This window comes from Ambystoma mexicanum, chromosome 2q (genome assembly GCF_040938575.1).
Source record: "Ambystoma mexicanum isolate Mex_15411 chromosome 2q, UKY_AmexF1_1, whole genome shotgun sequence".
NCBI lineage: Eukaryota > Metazoa > Chordata > Amphibia > Caudata > Ambystomatidae > Ambystoma > Ambystoma mexicanum.
The window spans coordinates 234,289,116-234,303,068 of record NC_090924.1 but is presented as its reverse complement, the minus strand read 5'-3'; the positions used below and the strand labels follow the sequence as shown (position 1 = coordinate 234,303,068).

The window sequence follows — 13,953 nt, the reverse complement described above, 5'->3', positions numbered from 1 at the left end:
GGGACCAGGATCCCTCTCACTGGGAGAGGCAACAGCAGCTACAGCAGGGAAGTGGCGGGCCCCGCGCGCACAGGTGAGGCCGGCTGGGGAGGGCTCATAGGGGGGGCTGGGACACTCCTGGCCCATTGAGACTGCGGCACACAACTCGGCCGCCCTCCCCCCTGAACCCCCGGGCGACCCTTGGGTCTTCCCTGATCTTCTCCTCGGATCCAGAACAAAGAGCGCCGCCGGTCCATACGGCCTGCCCCCCCACCCCCACCTCTTAGGGTGCCCAGGCCCTCTACACCCTCCGGCCAGCTCAGCACCACCAGCCAGCACCTCGCCTCCAGGTCAATAGAGCGGGGGTCCTGCCTCTCCACCGCTTGTTGAAAAGCGGGAGCCTTGCCCTGGCTTCCACCGGCAACGTAGCAGGCCCTTGTCACCACCCAGCACTACCTGCACTCAGGGCCAACGGATCCAGAGCAGAGCGCGCTGGCGGAACACACAGCCTGCCCCCCCACCTCTTGTGGCGCCCAGGCCCTACACACCATCCGCCCAGCCTAGCACCGCCAGGCAGCACCACGCTTCCTAGGCGACAGAGCAGAGGTCCTGCCTCCGTTAAAAAGCGGGGGCCCTACCCCGACCTCCACCAGCAATGCAGTGGGCCCTGATCACCACCTCGCACTACCTGCACTCCGGGCCACCGGATACCCACGTAGACCGGCGGAGGAGCCCGCGTCCCATGCTCAAGCCCACCCCCCACTTTAAAGACAACGCTTTCCCCTAACTCCCCATCTCCTGGGGCGCCCCGGCCCACCTCCTCATCTAAGGCTTGCCTTCCTCTCCCGTGAGTACCACGCCAGCAGCCACTGGAACCAACGCGCCCAAGCTCCAAGCAGCACTCTTGTGGAGGCTCACATTGCGGCCTCCCTGACTCATCTGCAGCCTCAAGACCGGCCACCATGTCCAAACAAACAAAAGTCAGCAAACATGGGGACATAGCCACCATGCTTACTGCCACAGACAAAGAGGAAATGTGACCTTCCCGGCCTCTCAGCACAGGTCCACCAGGAGGAGGGACGATCCCCTGGCCACAAGGAAGGATCTGCTCGCATCCATGGCGGACATCAAAGCTGAATTTAGATCCTGCATGACAGAACCCTCCTCCAAACTATATCAAACCGACCACAGAGTATCAGAGGTGGAGCAGAGGCTGGGGGAGGTTGAGGACCGCTCCCAAGATCAGGCATCCCAGCTGGGCGAGATCCAGCAAGCAGTGAGGGCCCTGCAAGACAAGTGCGAAATCTTGGAGTTAAACAAGAAGATTTGGAATATAGGGCCCGCCGCAACAACCTTCGAATCTGGGGGATCCCATCCTCAGTCCCGGACAAAAAGCTAACGGAATATGTGGGGGCCTTCTTCCAAGCCCTTCTCCCAGACCTGGACAAATCCCTATTACTTCTTGACCGCACCCACAGGCTGCGCCCGTGTCGGGGGGTTGCCTCGGACCTCCCTCCGGATGTTCTCACCAGGGTCCACTTCTCCACGAAAGAGGCCATCTCAGCCATCAGTCGCTCCCAAGACTAGATCTCTTTTCAGGGCGAGCCTCTCCAGATCTACCAAGACCTCGTGCTGCTAACCCTCCAGAGGAGAAAAGCACTCCGACCCCTGGCCATCTTCCTCCGAAAGCGACAGGTTCGATATAGGTGGTTCTTCCCAACAGCCCTGCAATTTACATATAACGGCATCTTGCGAAGGATTAGCCACCTGGAAGATGCCAGCAAGATCATGCATCCAACCTGCCCTGAGGAGGCCACCCCGGCGAGCTTGGACGCGACCGGGATCCCGGAGGCTGCCTCAGCCCCGCGGCCTAGACGATCCTCATGGTCGAGCGCCCCACGAAACAACAAGAGGCGATAAACACCCTTGGGCTTCTCCACTGGATCCAGGGGCGCATCCACGGACTAAGCGCCCAGGTCCCCGATGCACCAACCTATCATGCCCAACTTAGCCGCCAACCTTGCTTCCTTAACACGGCGGGCCTCACCCACGGCCCATGCCCATTCCAAGGTTTGTTCAATCTCCAAGTCCTTGGAAACCCAAGTTACCCAATTGACTCAACTGGCCCCATTGGCCAGGGGTCTGGCCGCATATACAATGCTGCCTACCCCGCCAGTTAAAAAGTTGCCCCACCCCCGTTGGGGGCCCCTGTTAAAACCCCAAGATGACAACTCGCACTTAGCCTTCACCTTTGGCGGCGAATGACAGCCTAGCCCCCGGCCCCCTCACACCGGCGCAACCCACAGAGGGGTTTGCAGGCTCTCGAGCACCAGACATTACAATGCCTTTCCCTAAATGTTAACGGGCTGAATTCCCCCTCTAAACGTAAATCAATCCTACAAAAGTTGCAAGACGATGGGGTCGGAGTGGCAATGCTCCAGGAAACCCACCTCCTCCCAGCAGACATTGGGCGCCTTCGCTCACGCCCATTTCCTCACCAAATCTTTGCCTCAGGAGGATCCAAGAGGTTGGGTACAGCGATTCTTCTCAGGAAAGACTTAAACTCCCAGATCCTAGATTCTATCTCATGCCCTGAAGGCCGCTTCGTGGCGGTTAAATGCCTCTTAATGGGGGATCTCTTCACCTTCCGTCTCAGTTTACGCCCCCAACTCGGGACAAGCAGACTTCTACGACTCTGGGCGCCTCCCTCACGGGCTTCACAGAGGGCCAAACAGTGATGTGATGGGGGGAGGAGGGGGGACTTCAACGGGGTGCCAGATCACACCAAAGACAAATCTCACCCCCCCCCCCACCGCGGGAGACTTCACACAAGACCTCAGCCTCCTACGACTGTTCAGAACCCTGGATGTGGTGGACGTGTGGCGGATGTGTACCGAAAGGGATTTTTCCTTTCTCCCTTGTCCACTGAACTTTTGAGGATCGACCTCCTCTTAGCCTCGCCCCAGACCCTCTCATATGCCAACGAGGTCTCCATCGGCCTAAGAATCTCAGACCATGCACCAATAATCATGCAACTCCGAACCCAAAACCCCAGAGCCAACCCTGCACGCAGATGGTCACTCTACGACCCGATCCTTAATGACATGCTGGTCAGGGACAGAATCGCAACCACTATCAAAAACTTCGAGGAAAACCCTGTCACAGATACTTCCCCCGCAAACAACTGGGATGGCATGAAAGCTGTGATTAGGGGAGCCCTGATAGCACAATGGGCGGCTTTCCACCGGAATCATCGACAAACCCGGCTAGCCTGTCATGATGCCTACCTCTAAGGAGCCAGGCCGGGCCCAGCAACCCCAGAGGCAGACATCATTTTCCCCAGGGAAGTCTCAGCGGGCCCAAGTCGGGGCCCTTTGGACTCAGTCCTGGCGCCTTAGGCGCCAGGCTCATAGCGGACCCCAGTCCTGGCGCCTTAGGCGCCAGGCTCATAGAAGAGGATATGTGTTTAAGTGCTTGGGTGCACACTTACCTGATGCAGACCTTGCTGCTTCATCCAGGCCCTCTTGAGGCCTGAATGGGACTACTTAACCTGTAGGACTACTTCACCACCCGGGTGTGGTCGGGGAAGGATACATACCTGATTGGTGGAAGGATACATACCAGGAACTTCTTCCAAGGCTATTTAAACCCCACCCGAACAGCCACACATGCTTCGCGTTGTTCTGCACCTAGCAGCTGGACGCTCACCGTGTCAGCTCCTGCATCCTGACGTCAGCCACGCCTGCCAGCACCCTGGAACACCTGCAAGGGGAGAAAGGAAGAGAATAGGAGAAGAAAAGCCCTTACCTGCTAAATCTGCATCCCGGAGTCATTTCTCCAACGGCCCTGAAAAGGAAGACATCATTTTAAAGGCATTTCGTTTCGATCGCTGCAGCGCTGCATTTTACTCACCTTTGCAAGGCGCTTCCATCTTCAGCAGCGATCTTCCGGATTCAGCTACGCCCCGGCGCCTAGAGGAAAAAAGACAAGAACAAAGGTGAGAGGGAGAAAAGGAATAAGGAATGCTCAGTTTCCTTTTAAGTCTTACCTGTTGGATTATTCCCACTGCATTTCGGGTCCTGCCGCTTCCTGGCATCTCCGGACCCCGGCCCCTATGGGGAAAAAAGACAGACATTGAATGAGCGAATGCAAAGACATTACCTGAGCGCTCATCCAGAACTGTTTCACTTCGGGTCGGCGCCATATCTCCGGCACTCCGAACCCCGGCCCCTAAGGGGAAAAAGACATAAGCATTAGCGCTTGCTGCAATTAGACAACGAACATTATTATTAAGCTTGAACTTTTGAACAGAACTTTTACAGCGCCTTACCTGAACAGTCAAGCTTACCTGAACTCCCATCAATCCTCAATCCAGTAAAGTAACTGGGTTTCAACGCGCCCCTGCATTAGAAGCCAAGATGGGACTATATGTAGCAATTCTCAAATTTTCATCAGCTTTCAATCTGGTGGTCAGAGGCGCTTTGGGCTAAATTGGCAAAAAGGAATAAACAGACCCCTGCTTAACATCAGGTCATATTTTTAAATACCAGTGCACAGATTAAGACTAAAACAGTGGCAACAGCCAGGAGTAAACCAGGTTTGCCTGCCGTCTCCCATTGTGTTCTGTTTGCTATAAACAAAATGCCCAAATGCATGTAAAAAAAGCCTACAAAGACAGCCCACCTTTAACAGAAAGCCAGTCCTGGTGCTATAATATGGAAATGACTGTTCTTACTAGGGTTCCTAAGGCAGTAGCGTCGTATTGTAAAAGTAATCACTTAATCCTGAATAAATCCACCGTAAATTTCTCAACAAATAGCAGGAAACCAAAGCTTGGCTTTAAGAAGTAGGGCGAACATATCAAGGTAATGGACTGTTTTACCCATCTACGCATAGATATAACAAACTTTCCTGAACAGCTCAGAAGGAGCTTGTAACCAGAAAGTGGCAGAAGCTGGGAGATCCATCAGCTTTGTACACTAAACACAGCAACAATTTTGGTACCATAGTTGAGATAGGCAACTGAACCACCAAACTTTGCTTGGTAGACTATGGTTCGCAGATATGGGGCTTAGATAATAAATGTTGCAAAGTGGGTAATATGCAAGCACCAATTTTGGGAACTACTATATGTACCTAAAAGCTTTCCGAATGCTGCCCTGTATGCAGATGTGGGCTTTTACACAGGGTGTGATGGATTTCCCCACAAAGGTATGCCATAAAATGTGATCTCTCAGACCCGTGAGATGGACATGTACAAACACTTTACTCAAGCTTTTGTTTCCCCATATAGGAATCAGCTGTCACACTGAGCCTAGGCCCCCAGGTTAGATGTTTATTTGCTCTTGCCAGAGCGGATATTCTTGCTCTGACAACCAGCATGAAAGATGGAATAGCATTTTTCTAGAACAAATTGTGTGACGCAGAGGAAGAAAATCTGCAACATTTCCTCATATGTCCAGCTTATGATCCTTCAAGGATGAGAAGCATCACATCCCATGAAATATAGCAAAGTCCTTACTCACGGGGACCTCTATGGTGACATCAAAACAGCAGGCTTCAAATAGGGGGCCTTCTGACAAAGGTCATTGATGCTGGGTGACTACACTAGGTCCTATGGCTGTTTCAGGGGCTGCAACAGGATGTTTATGCACACCCTCTCCCTCCAACTCTCCCCAGGACCATATTCAACTATCCCTTCGTTGTGGATTCCTTCGTTAGGATGTTGGACATTGATAGGTTGATTATTTTACTGTTTTTAGGCTGGATTGCGCATCTTGTATTTTAGTATACTGTATCTTTCAAATGGTTTTTGTATGTATGGATATTGTGTGCATTTTCATTTATTTTATTATCCTATTGCGGTCACAAATGTTAGACCAGCTGAAGGTATCAAAATAAAAATCAACTGAAAGGACAAACTTACTTACCTGTAACTCCTGTTCGCCACCATTGGTATCTTTCATAGATTCACATGCTGTGAATATTCGCAGTGGTTAGGCTGGGAACAGTTTAAACTTAAATGACAACTGGGCGTGGCTTGGAGCGCCATCGATGTGGCTGCTCCCTTGAGGCCACCCGTGAGAGGCCCGCCGTGTTTGCTTAAATATGCAGCTTCTCAACCTTAGAGCGGGGCCATGCGGACACCCTGGCCGAACGGATCATCTGGGGCACCCACAGCTCAACTTTGAGAGCTTAACGCTCCCGCTGGAGCCAGCAATCCACTTTGTTGTGGCGAGACACAGCCCGGCTCCGACATTAAAGATGGCGGACGCATCTTCGGCGGTGGTGCGGAATCCCCAGAGGCGGCTCGGAGGATCCTTTTAACCCCCTGCGGGCCCTGGGCGGTTGGGACCAGGGGCTCCCTTTGCGACGAGCAACCAGGCGAGGGCCCCGAGCTGAGGGGGTGGAGCCCAAACACCATCCCTGCATAGGACGGCCTCCCGGAGGCGGCCGTCTCATCTCGCGGCGGAGCCCCTCGAGGCCGGAGGAAACCCTCGAGCTGCTCTGACTGCCTCGGCTCGAGACCAACAGGGGACCAGGATCCCTCTCACTGGGAGAGGCAACAGCAGCTACAGCAGGGAAGTGGCGGGCCCCGCGCGCACAGGTGAGGCCGGCTGGGGAGGGCTCATAGGGGGGGCTGGGACACTCCTGGCCCATTGAGACTGCGGCACACAACTCGGCCGCCCTCCCCCCTGAACCCCCGGGCGACCCTTGGGTCTTCCCTGATCTTCTCCTCGGATCCAGAACAAAGAGCGCCGCCGGTCCATACGGCCTGCCCCCCCACCCCCACCTCTTAGGGTGCCCAGGCCCTCTACACCCTCCGGCCAGCTCAGCACCACCAGCCAGCACCTCGCCTCCAGGTCAATAGAGCGGGGGTCCTGCCTCTCCACCGCTTGTTGAAAAGCGGGAGCCTTGCCCTGGCTTCCACCGGCAACGTAGCAGGCCCTTGTCACCACCCAGCACTACCTGCACTCAGGGCCAACGGATCCAGAGCAGAGCGCGCTGGCGGAACACACAGCCTGCCCCCCCACCTCTTGTGGCGCCCAGGCCCTACACACCATCCGCCCAGCCTAGCACCGCCAGGCAGCACCACGCTTCCTAGGCGACAGAGCAGAGGTCCTGCCTCCGTTAAAAAGCGGGGGCCCTACCCCGACCTCCACCAGCAATGCAGTGGGCCCTGATCACCACCTCGCACTACCTGCACTCCGGGCCACCGGATACCCACGTAGACCGGCGGAGGAGCCCGCGTCCCATGCTCAAGCCCACCCCCCACTTTAAAGACAACGCTTTCCCCTAACTCCCCATCTCCTGGGGCGCCCCGGCCCACCTCCTCATCTAAGGCTTGCCTTCCTCTCCCGTGAGTACCACGCCAGCAGCCACTGGAACCAACGCGCCCAAGCTCCAAGCAGCACTCTTGTGGAGGCTCACATTGCGGCCTCCCTGACTCATCTGCAGCCTCAAGACCGGCCACCATGTCCAAACAAACAAAAGTCAGCAAACATGGGGACATAGCCACCATGCTTACTGCCACAGACAAAGAGGAAATGTGACCTTCCCGGCCTCTCAGCACAGGTCCACCAGGAGGAGGGACGATCCCCTGGCCACAAGGAAGGATCTGCTCGCATCCATGGCGGACATCAAAGCTGAATTTAGATCCTGCATGACAGAACCCTCCTCCAAACTATATCAAACCGACCACAGAGTATCAGAGGTGGAGCAGAGGCTGGGGGAGGTTGAGGACCGCTCCCAAGATCAGGCATCCCAGCTGGGCGAGATCCAGCAAGCAGTGAGGGCCCTGCAAGACAAGTGCGAAATCTTGGAGTTAAACAAGAAGATTTGGAATATAGGGCCCGCCGCAACAACCTTCGAATCTGGGGGATCCCATCCTCAGTCCCGGACAAAAAGCTAACGGAATATGTGGGGGCCTTCTTCCAAGCCCTTCTCCCAGACCTGGACAAATCCCTATTACTTCTTGACCGCACCCACAGGCTGCGCCCGTGTCGGGGGGTTGCCTCGGACCTCCCTCCGGATGTTCTCACCAGGGTCCACTTCTCCACGAAAGAGGCCATCTCAGCCATCAGTCGCTCCCAAGACTAGATCTCTTTTCAGGGCGAGCCTCTCCAGATCTACCAAGACCTCGTGCTGCTAACCCTCCAGAGGAGAAAAGCACTCCGACCCCTGGCCATCTTCCTCCGAAAGCGACAGGTTCGATATAGGTGGTTCTTCCCAACAGCCCTGCAATTTACATATAACGGCATCTTGCGAAGGATTAGCCACCTGGAAGATGCCAGCAAGATCATGCATCCAACCTGCCCTGAGGAGGCCACCCCGGCGAGCTTGGACGCGACCGGGATCCCGGAGGCTGCCTCAGCCCCGCGGCCTAGACGATCCTCATGGTCGAGCGCCCCACGAAACAACAAGAGGCGATAAACACCCTTGGGCTTCTCCACTGGATCCAGGGGCGCATCCACGGACTAAGCGCCCAGGTCCCCGATGCACCAACCTATCATGCCCAACTTAGCCGCCAACCTTGCTTCCTTAACACGGCGGGCCTCACCCACGGCCCATGCCCATTCCAAGGTTTGTTCAATCTCCAAGTCCTTGGAAACCCAAGTTACCCAATTGACTCAACTGGCCCCATTGGCCAGGGGTCTGGCCGCATATACAATGCTGCCTACCCCGCCAGTTAAAAAGTTGCCCCACCCCCGTTGGGGGCCCCTGTTAAAACCCCAAGATGACAACTCGCACTTAGCCTTCACCTTTGGCGGCGAATGACAGCCTAGCCCCCGGCCCCCTCACACCGGCGCAACCCACAGAGGGGTTTGCAGGCTCTCGAGCACCAGACATTACAATGCCTTTCCCTAAATGTTAACGGGCTGAATTCCCCCTCTAAACGTAAATCAATCCTACAAAAGTTGCAAGACGATGGGGTCGGAGTGGCAATGCTCCAGGAAACCCACCTCCTCCCAGCAGACATTGGGCGCCTTCGCTCACGCCCATTTCCTCACCAAATCTTTGCCTCAGGAGGATCCAAGAGGTTGGGTACAGCGATTCTTCTCAGGAAAGACTTAAACTCCCAGATCCTAGATTCTATCTCATGCCCTGAAGGCCGCTTCGTGGCGGTTAAATGCCTCTTAATGGGGGATCTCTTCACCTTCCGTCTCAGTTTACGCCCCCAACTCGGGACAAGCAGACTTCTACGACTCTGGGCGCCTCCCTCACGGGCTTCACAGAGGGCCAAACAGTGATGTGATGGGGGGAGGAGGGGGGACTTCAACGGGGTGCCAGATCACACCAAAGACAAATCTCACCCCCCCCCCCACCGCGGGAGACTTCACACAAGACCTCAGCCTCCTACGACTGTTCAGAACCCTGGATGTGGTGGACGTGTGGCGGATGTGTACCGAAAGGGATTTTTCCTTTCTCCCTTGTCCACTGAACTTTTGAGGATCGACCTCCTCTTAGCCTCGCCCCAGACCCTCTCATATGCCAACGAGGTCTCCATCGGCCTAAGAATCTCAGACCATGCACCAATAATCATGCAACTCCGAACCCAAAACCCCAGAGCCAACCCTGCACGCAGATGGTCACTCTACGACCCGATCCTTAATGACATGCTGGTCAGGGACAGAATCGCAACCACTATCAAAAACTTCGAGGAAAACCCTGTCACAGATACTTCCCCCGCAAACAACTGGGATGGCATGAAAGCTGTGATTAGGGGAGCCCTGATAGCACAATGGGCGGCTTTCCACCGGAATCATCGACAAACCCGGCTAGCCTGTCATGATGCCTACCTCTAAGGAGCCAGGCCGGGCCCAGCAACCCCAGAGGCAGACATCATTTTCCCCAGGGAAGTCTCAGCGGGCCCAAGTCGGGGCCCTTTGGACTCAGTCCTGGCGCCTTAGGCGCCAGGCTCATAGCGGACCCCAGTCCTGGCGCCTTAGGCGCCAGGCTCATAGAAGAGGATATGTGTTTAAGTGCTTGGGTGCACACTTACCTGATGCAGACCTTGCTGCTTCATCCAGGCCCTCTTGAGGCCTGAATGGGACTACTTAACCTGTAGGACTACTTCACCACCCGGGTGTGGTCGGGGAAGGATACATACCTGATTGGTGGAAGGATACATACCAGGAACTTCTTCCAAGGCTATTTAAACCCCACCCGAACAGCCACACATGCTTCGCGTTGTTCTGCACCTAGCAGCTGGACGCTCACCGTGTCAGCTCCTGCATCCTGACGTCAGCCACGCCTGCCAGCACCCTGGAACACCTGCAAGGGGAGAAAGGAAGAGAATAGGAGAAGAAAAGCCCTTACCTGCTAAATCTGCATCCCGGAGTCATTTCTCCAACGGCCCTGAAAAGGAAGACATCATTTTAAAGGCATTTCGTTTCGATCGCTGCAGCGCTGCATTTTACTCACCTTTGCAAGGCGCTTCCATCTTCAGCAGCGATCTTCCGGATTCAGCTACGCCCCGGCGCCTAGAGGAAAAAAGACAAGAACAAAGGTGAGAGGGAGAAAAGGAATAAGGAATGCTCAGTTTCCTTTTAAGTCTTACCTGTTGGATTATTCCCACTGCATTTCGGGTCCTGCCGCTTCCTGGCATCTCCGGACCCCGGCCCCTATGGGGAAAAAAGACAGACATTGAATGAGCGAATGCAAAGACATTACCTGAGCGCTCATCCAGAACTGTTTCACTTCGGGTCGGCGCCATATCTCCGGCACTCCGAACCCCGGCCCCTAAGGGGAAAAAGACATAAGCATTAGCGCTTGCTGCAATTAGACAACGAACATTATTATTAAGCTTGAACTTTTGAACAGAACTTTTACAGCGCCTTACCTGAACAGTCAAGCTTACCTGAACTCCCATCAATCCTCAATCCAGTAAAGTAACTGGGTTTCAACGCGCCCCTGCATTAGAAGCAGGATGGAGAGCTCATCCTTCCAAACCCTAAGGAGGGTATCCAACGAGCCAGGGAAGCCAGAATAGAGGGGCCCTTCCTGTCCATCTTCAGAGTTCTGCGCCTTCGACGCCGCGCCTCCGTGGGAACCAGGTGAGCGTTACATAGCCCTTGAGGAGGAACTGCAAGGAGGAGGCGCAGAAGAGGAAGGGGTGGTCCCTCAAGTCGCAACATGCCATCCACACAGCCAGTAAGAAACTTGAAGCCCACTATGCAGAACATACTGCACAACTAATGGCCAAGACCCGACAATTCTATTACGCCAAGAACAATAAAGCTAACAAATTCCTCGTAGCCAAATTAGCCAAAGCAAGGCGTTCCAATACGATCACGGGGCTACGCGACCCACAGGGAAGGAAGCACTATTCTGAGCAGGAGAAACAGCTGGCTATAGACCACAACACCCAAGTAATGACTGCACCCCCATGGGACCGGGCCGCACAGAGGGAGCGGCCCTGCCTCAGCTGCCCCCCGCAACGAGAGAGAGTCTCGAGGCCCCAATCACTGCCGAGGTGGTCGACGAAGCCATTAAGTCTCTTAAATCTCAGGCACCCGGGCCCGGACGGCTTCTCCCCAAGATCTTCAAACCCCAATTAATCCCCACTATGGTGACGCTCATAAACTCATTTAAAGAGACAGGCGCGGTGACCCCCTCAATGCAGGAATCCACAACAATCCTCCCCAAGCCAGGGAAAGACCCGAGAGACCCAGCTTCATACAGGCCAATCGCTCTGATGAATATAGACGCTAACCTCTACTCTAAGATCCTGGCCAATCGCCCATTACACATTCTCCCGACCATAATTCACCCTGACCAAACGGGCTTCATCCTGAACAGAGCGGCGGGGGACAACATCAGGCAAACCCTGAACCTGGTCGAAATAGTGCACCGGCGCGCCCAGGGCCTTGCACTGATGGCCCTAGATGCTACCAAAGCATTCAATAGAGCAGACTGGTAATTCATGGAGCTTACCTTAGAAGCCTTCGGCTTAACTATCCGAGCTATGAGACTGGCCAACTATAAATCCCCCAAAACCCTCTTGAGGATCAATGGTGCCTCATCAACCCAGATTCCTATGACCTGCGGGTCGAGGCAGGGCTGCCCACTGTCACCCCTTCTCTTTGCCCTAACAATGGAACCCTTTGCCCAAAGACTCAGACGGAATAAGCTCATTAGAGCCCCCTCCCCCCCCCCCCCCCCCAAGTAGGGCCATCCCAACACAAAAAAACGTTATACGCCGATGACGTCCTACTGTCGCTCTCAGAACCTATCGTCTCGGCAGAACACGCCCTGGGCGAATTATCGAACTTTGGGAAGGTCACCGGCTTTGTGGTTAACTTCGCTAAATCGGTGGCCCTAGGCATCGGCCTCCAGCAGGAAGACCAAGAGCCCCTGTCCAAGCTGTGGCCAATCGCTTGGAAGAAACAATCCATTCCCTACCCGGAAGTCCACATCACGGCGGTCCCTCAAGACGCATACCAGGGCAACTTCCCCAGATCGTTACGGGAACTGGGGGGGGGACCTAAAACGCTGGGCCACTCAGGAAATCTCGCTAATGGGACGCATTATGGCTGCCAAAATGAACCTACTCCCAAGATTCCTCTATGCATGTTCCTCCCTCGCAGTGGCGATACCGAACTCAGCACTCCAGGATCTGCAGAGGAAAATGCTGAAGTTTATTTGGAAAGGCAAAAAGGCCAAAATCCCCCACAAAACGCTTACTGGCAGCTCCATACTAGGGTGATGGGGTCCCCAACCTGCGGGTTTACAGGGCTGCAGCACAGCTGGCACACGTTCAGGCCTGGAGGATCATCTCAGACCGCCCTAGATGGGTAGAACTAGAGCAAGCGCAACTTCCGCTCCCCCTCCGATTTCTCCCACACGTTCAGCCTGCCCGGAGAGAGCACTGGGACAAGCTCCTACTGACCACTAAGCAAACCCTAAGCTCCTGGGACTGGCCTTAAACAAAAGGGAATCCCAAGAGGCCAAAGCCCCCTCTCCCTAATTTTTCTCAATCCAAACTTTGTGCCGGGGATGTATCCATGTAATTTCCAGAACTGGATAGACTGCGGCCTCGAGACCCTGAACTGTACGTGGGAAACACTCCCCGTACCTTTGAACAATGCAAGGCCGAGTTCCGACTCCAGGAAAAGGACAGGTTCACCTACTGCCAGCTCCGTCACTGGTGCTCACGCCCCCAGACCTTCCAGGCTGCCACGCGTCAGCTTACCGCCCTGGAACCGACGCTTCCGGACCTTCCAGCCCGGGGCAGGATATATACTATATAGACGCTTCCTGGGGGACTTCCTAATCTCTAGAACCCTAATCTCTAGAACGCAATGCATGGCCCAATGGGAGGCCAACCTAGGCCACCTGATTGATGACCAGACCTGGGTGGACATCTGGACACGCACCCACTCCTCATCGACCTGTATCACCAACAAAGAATGCGCATACAAGCTCATGTTACGCTGGTACTTCGCCCCCCTCAGATTACACCACATGAACCCACGAGTGAACGCCGCCTGCTGGAGGGGATGCTCTCAGCCTGGTTCCTTTTTCCCCCCATGTGGTGGTTGTGTCAAAAGATACAGCAGTTCTGGGAACGTTGCTTGGCGATGATTGAGCAAATTACCGGGTGGACGCTCCCCCCTGGAACCCAAAATGGTTCTCTTGGGGGTCCCCAACCCCCCGGGACCTACCCCCGCTCAGGGAACAGAGCTAAACTGATAACGCAATGCCTATTGGCAGGTAAAACTGTACTAGCCCGCTTCTGGAAGTCCCTGGACGGCCCTTGTATAGCCCACTGGTGGGGCAAGCTATGGGACATCCTGATCGCAGAAAAAGTGACCGCGGCAAAGGCGGGGGTGCTGCAACGCTTCCAGAATGTCTGGGCCCCGGTGTTGGACTACGACCAGTGCTTCCCCGCTCCGACATTCAAACCGCTTAACGCGCGATGGGCCCTGAAGGATGGGGAACCTACCCGAGTTGCAGGGGCCTCGGTTGTGC

General features: G+C 55.0%; 1 protein-coding gene across 4 annotated transcripts in view; it reads right to left on the bottom strand.

Moving 5' to 3' along the window:
- Nucleotides 1-13,953, bottom strand: part of KCTD5 (potassium channel tetramerization domain containing 5) — a 531,705-nt gene that overhangs the window by 419,185 nt on the left and 98,567 nt on the right. The window lies entirely within an intron of this gene.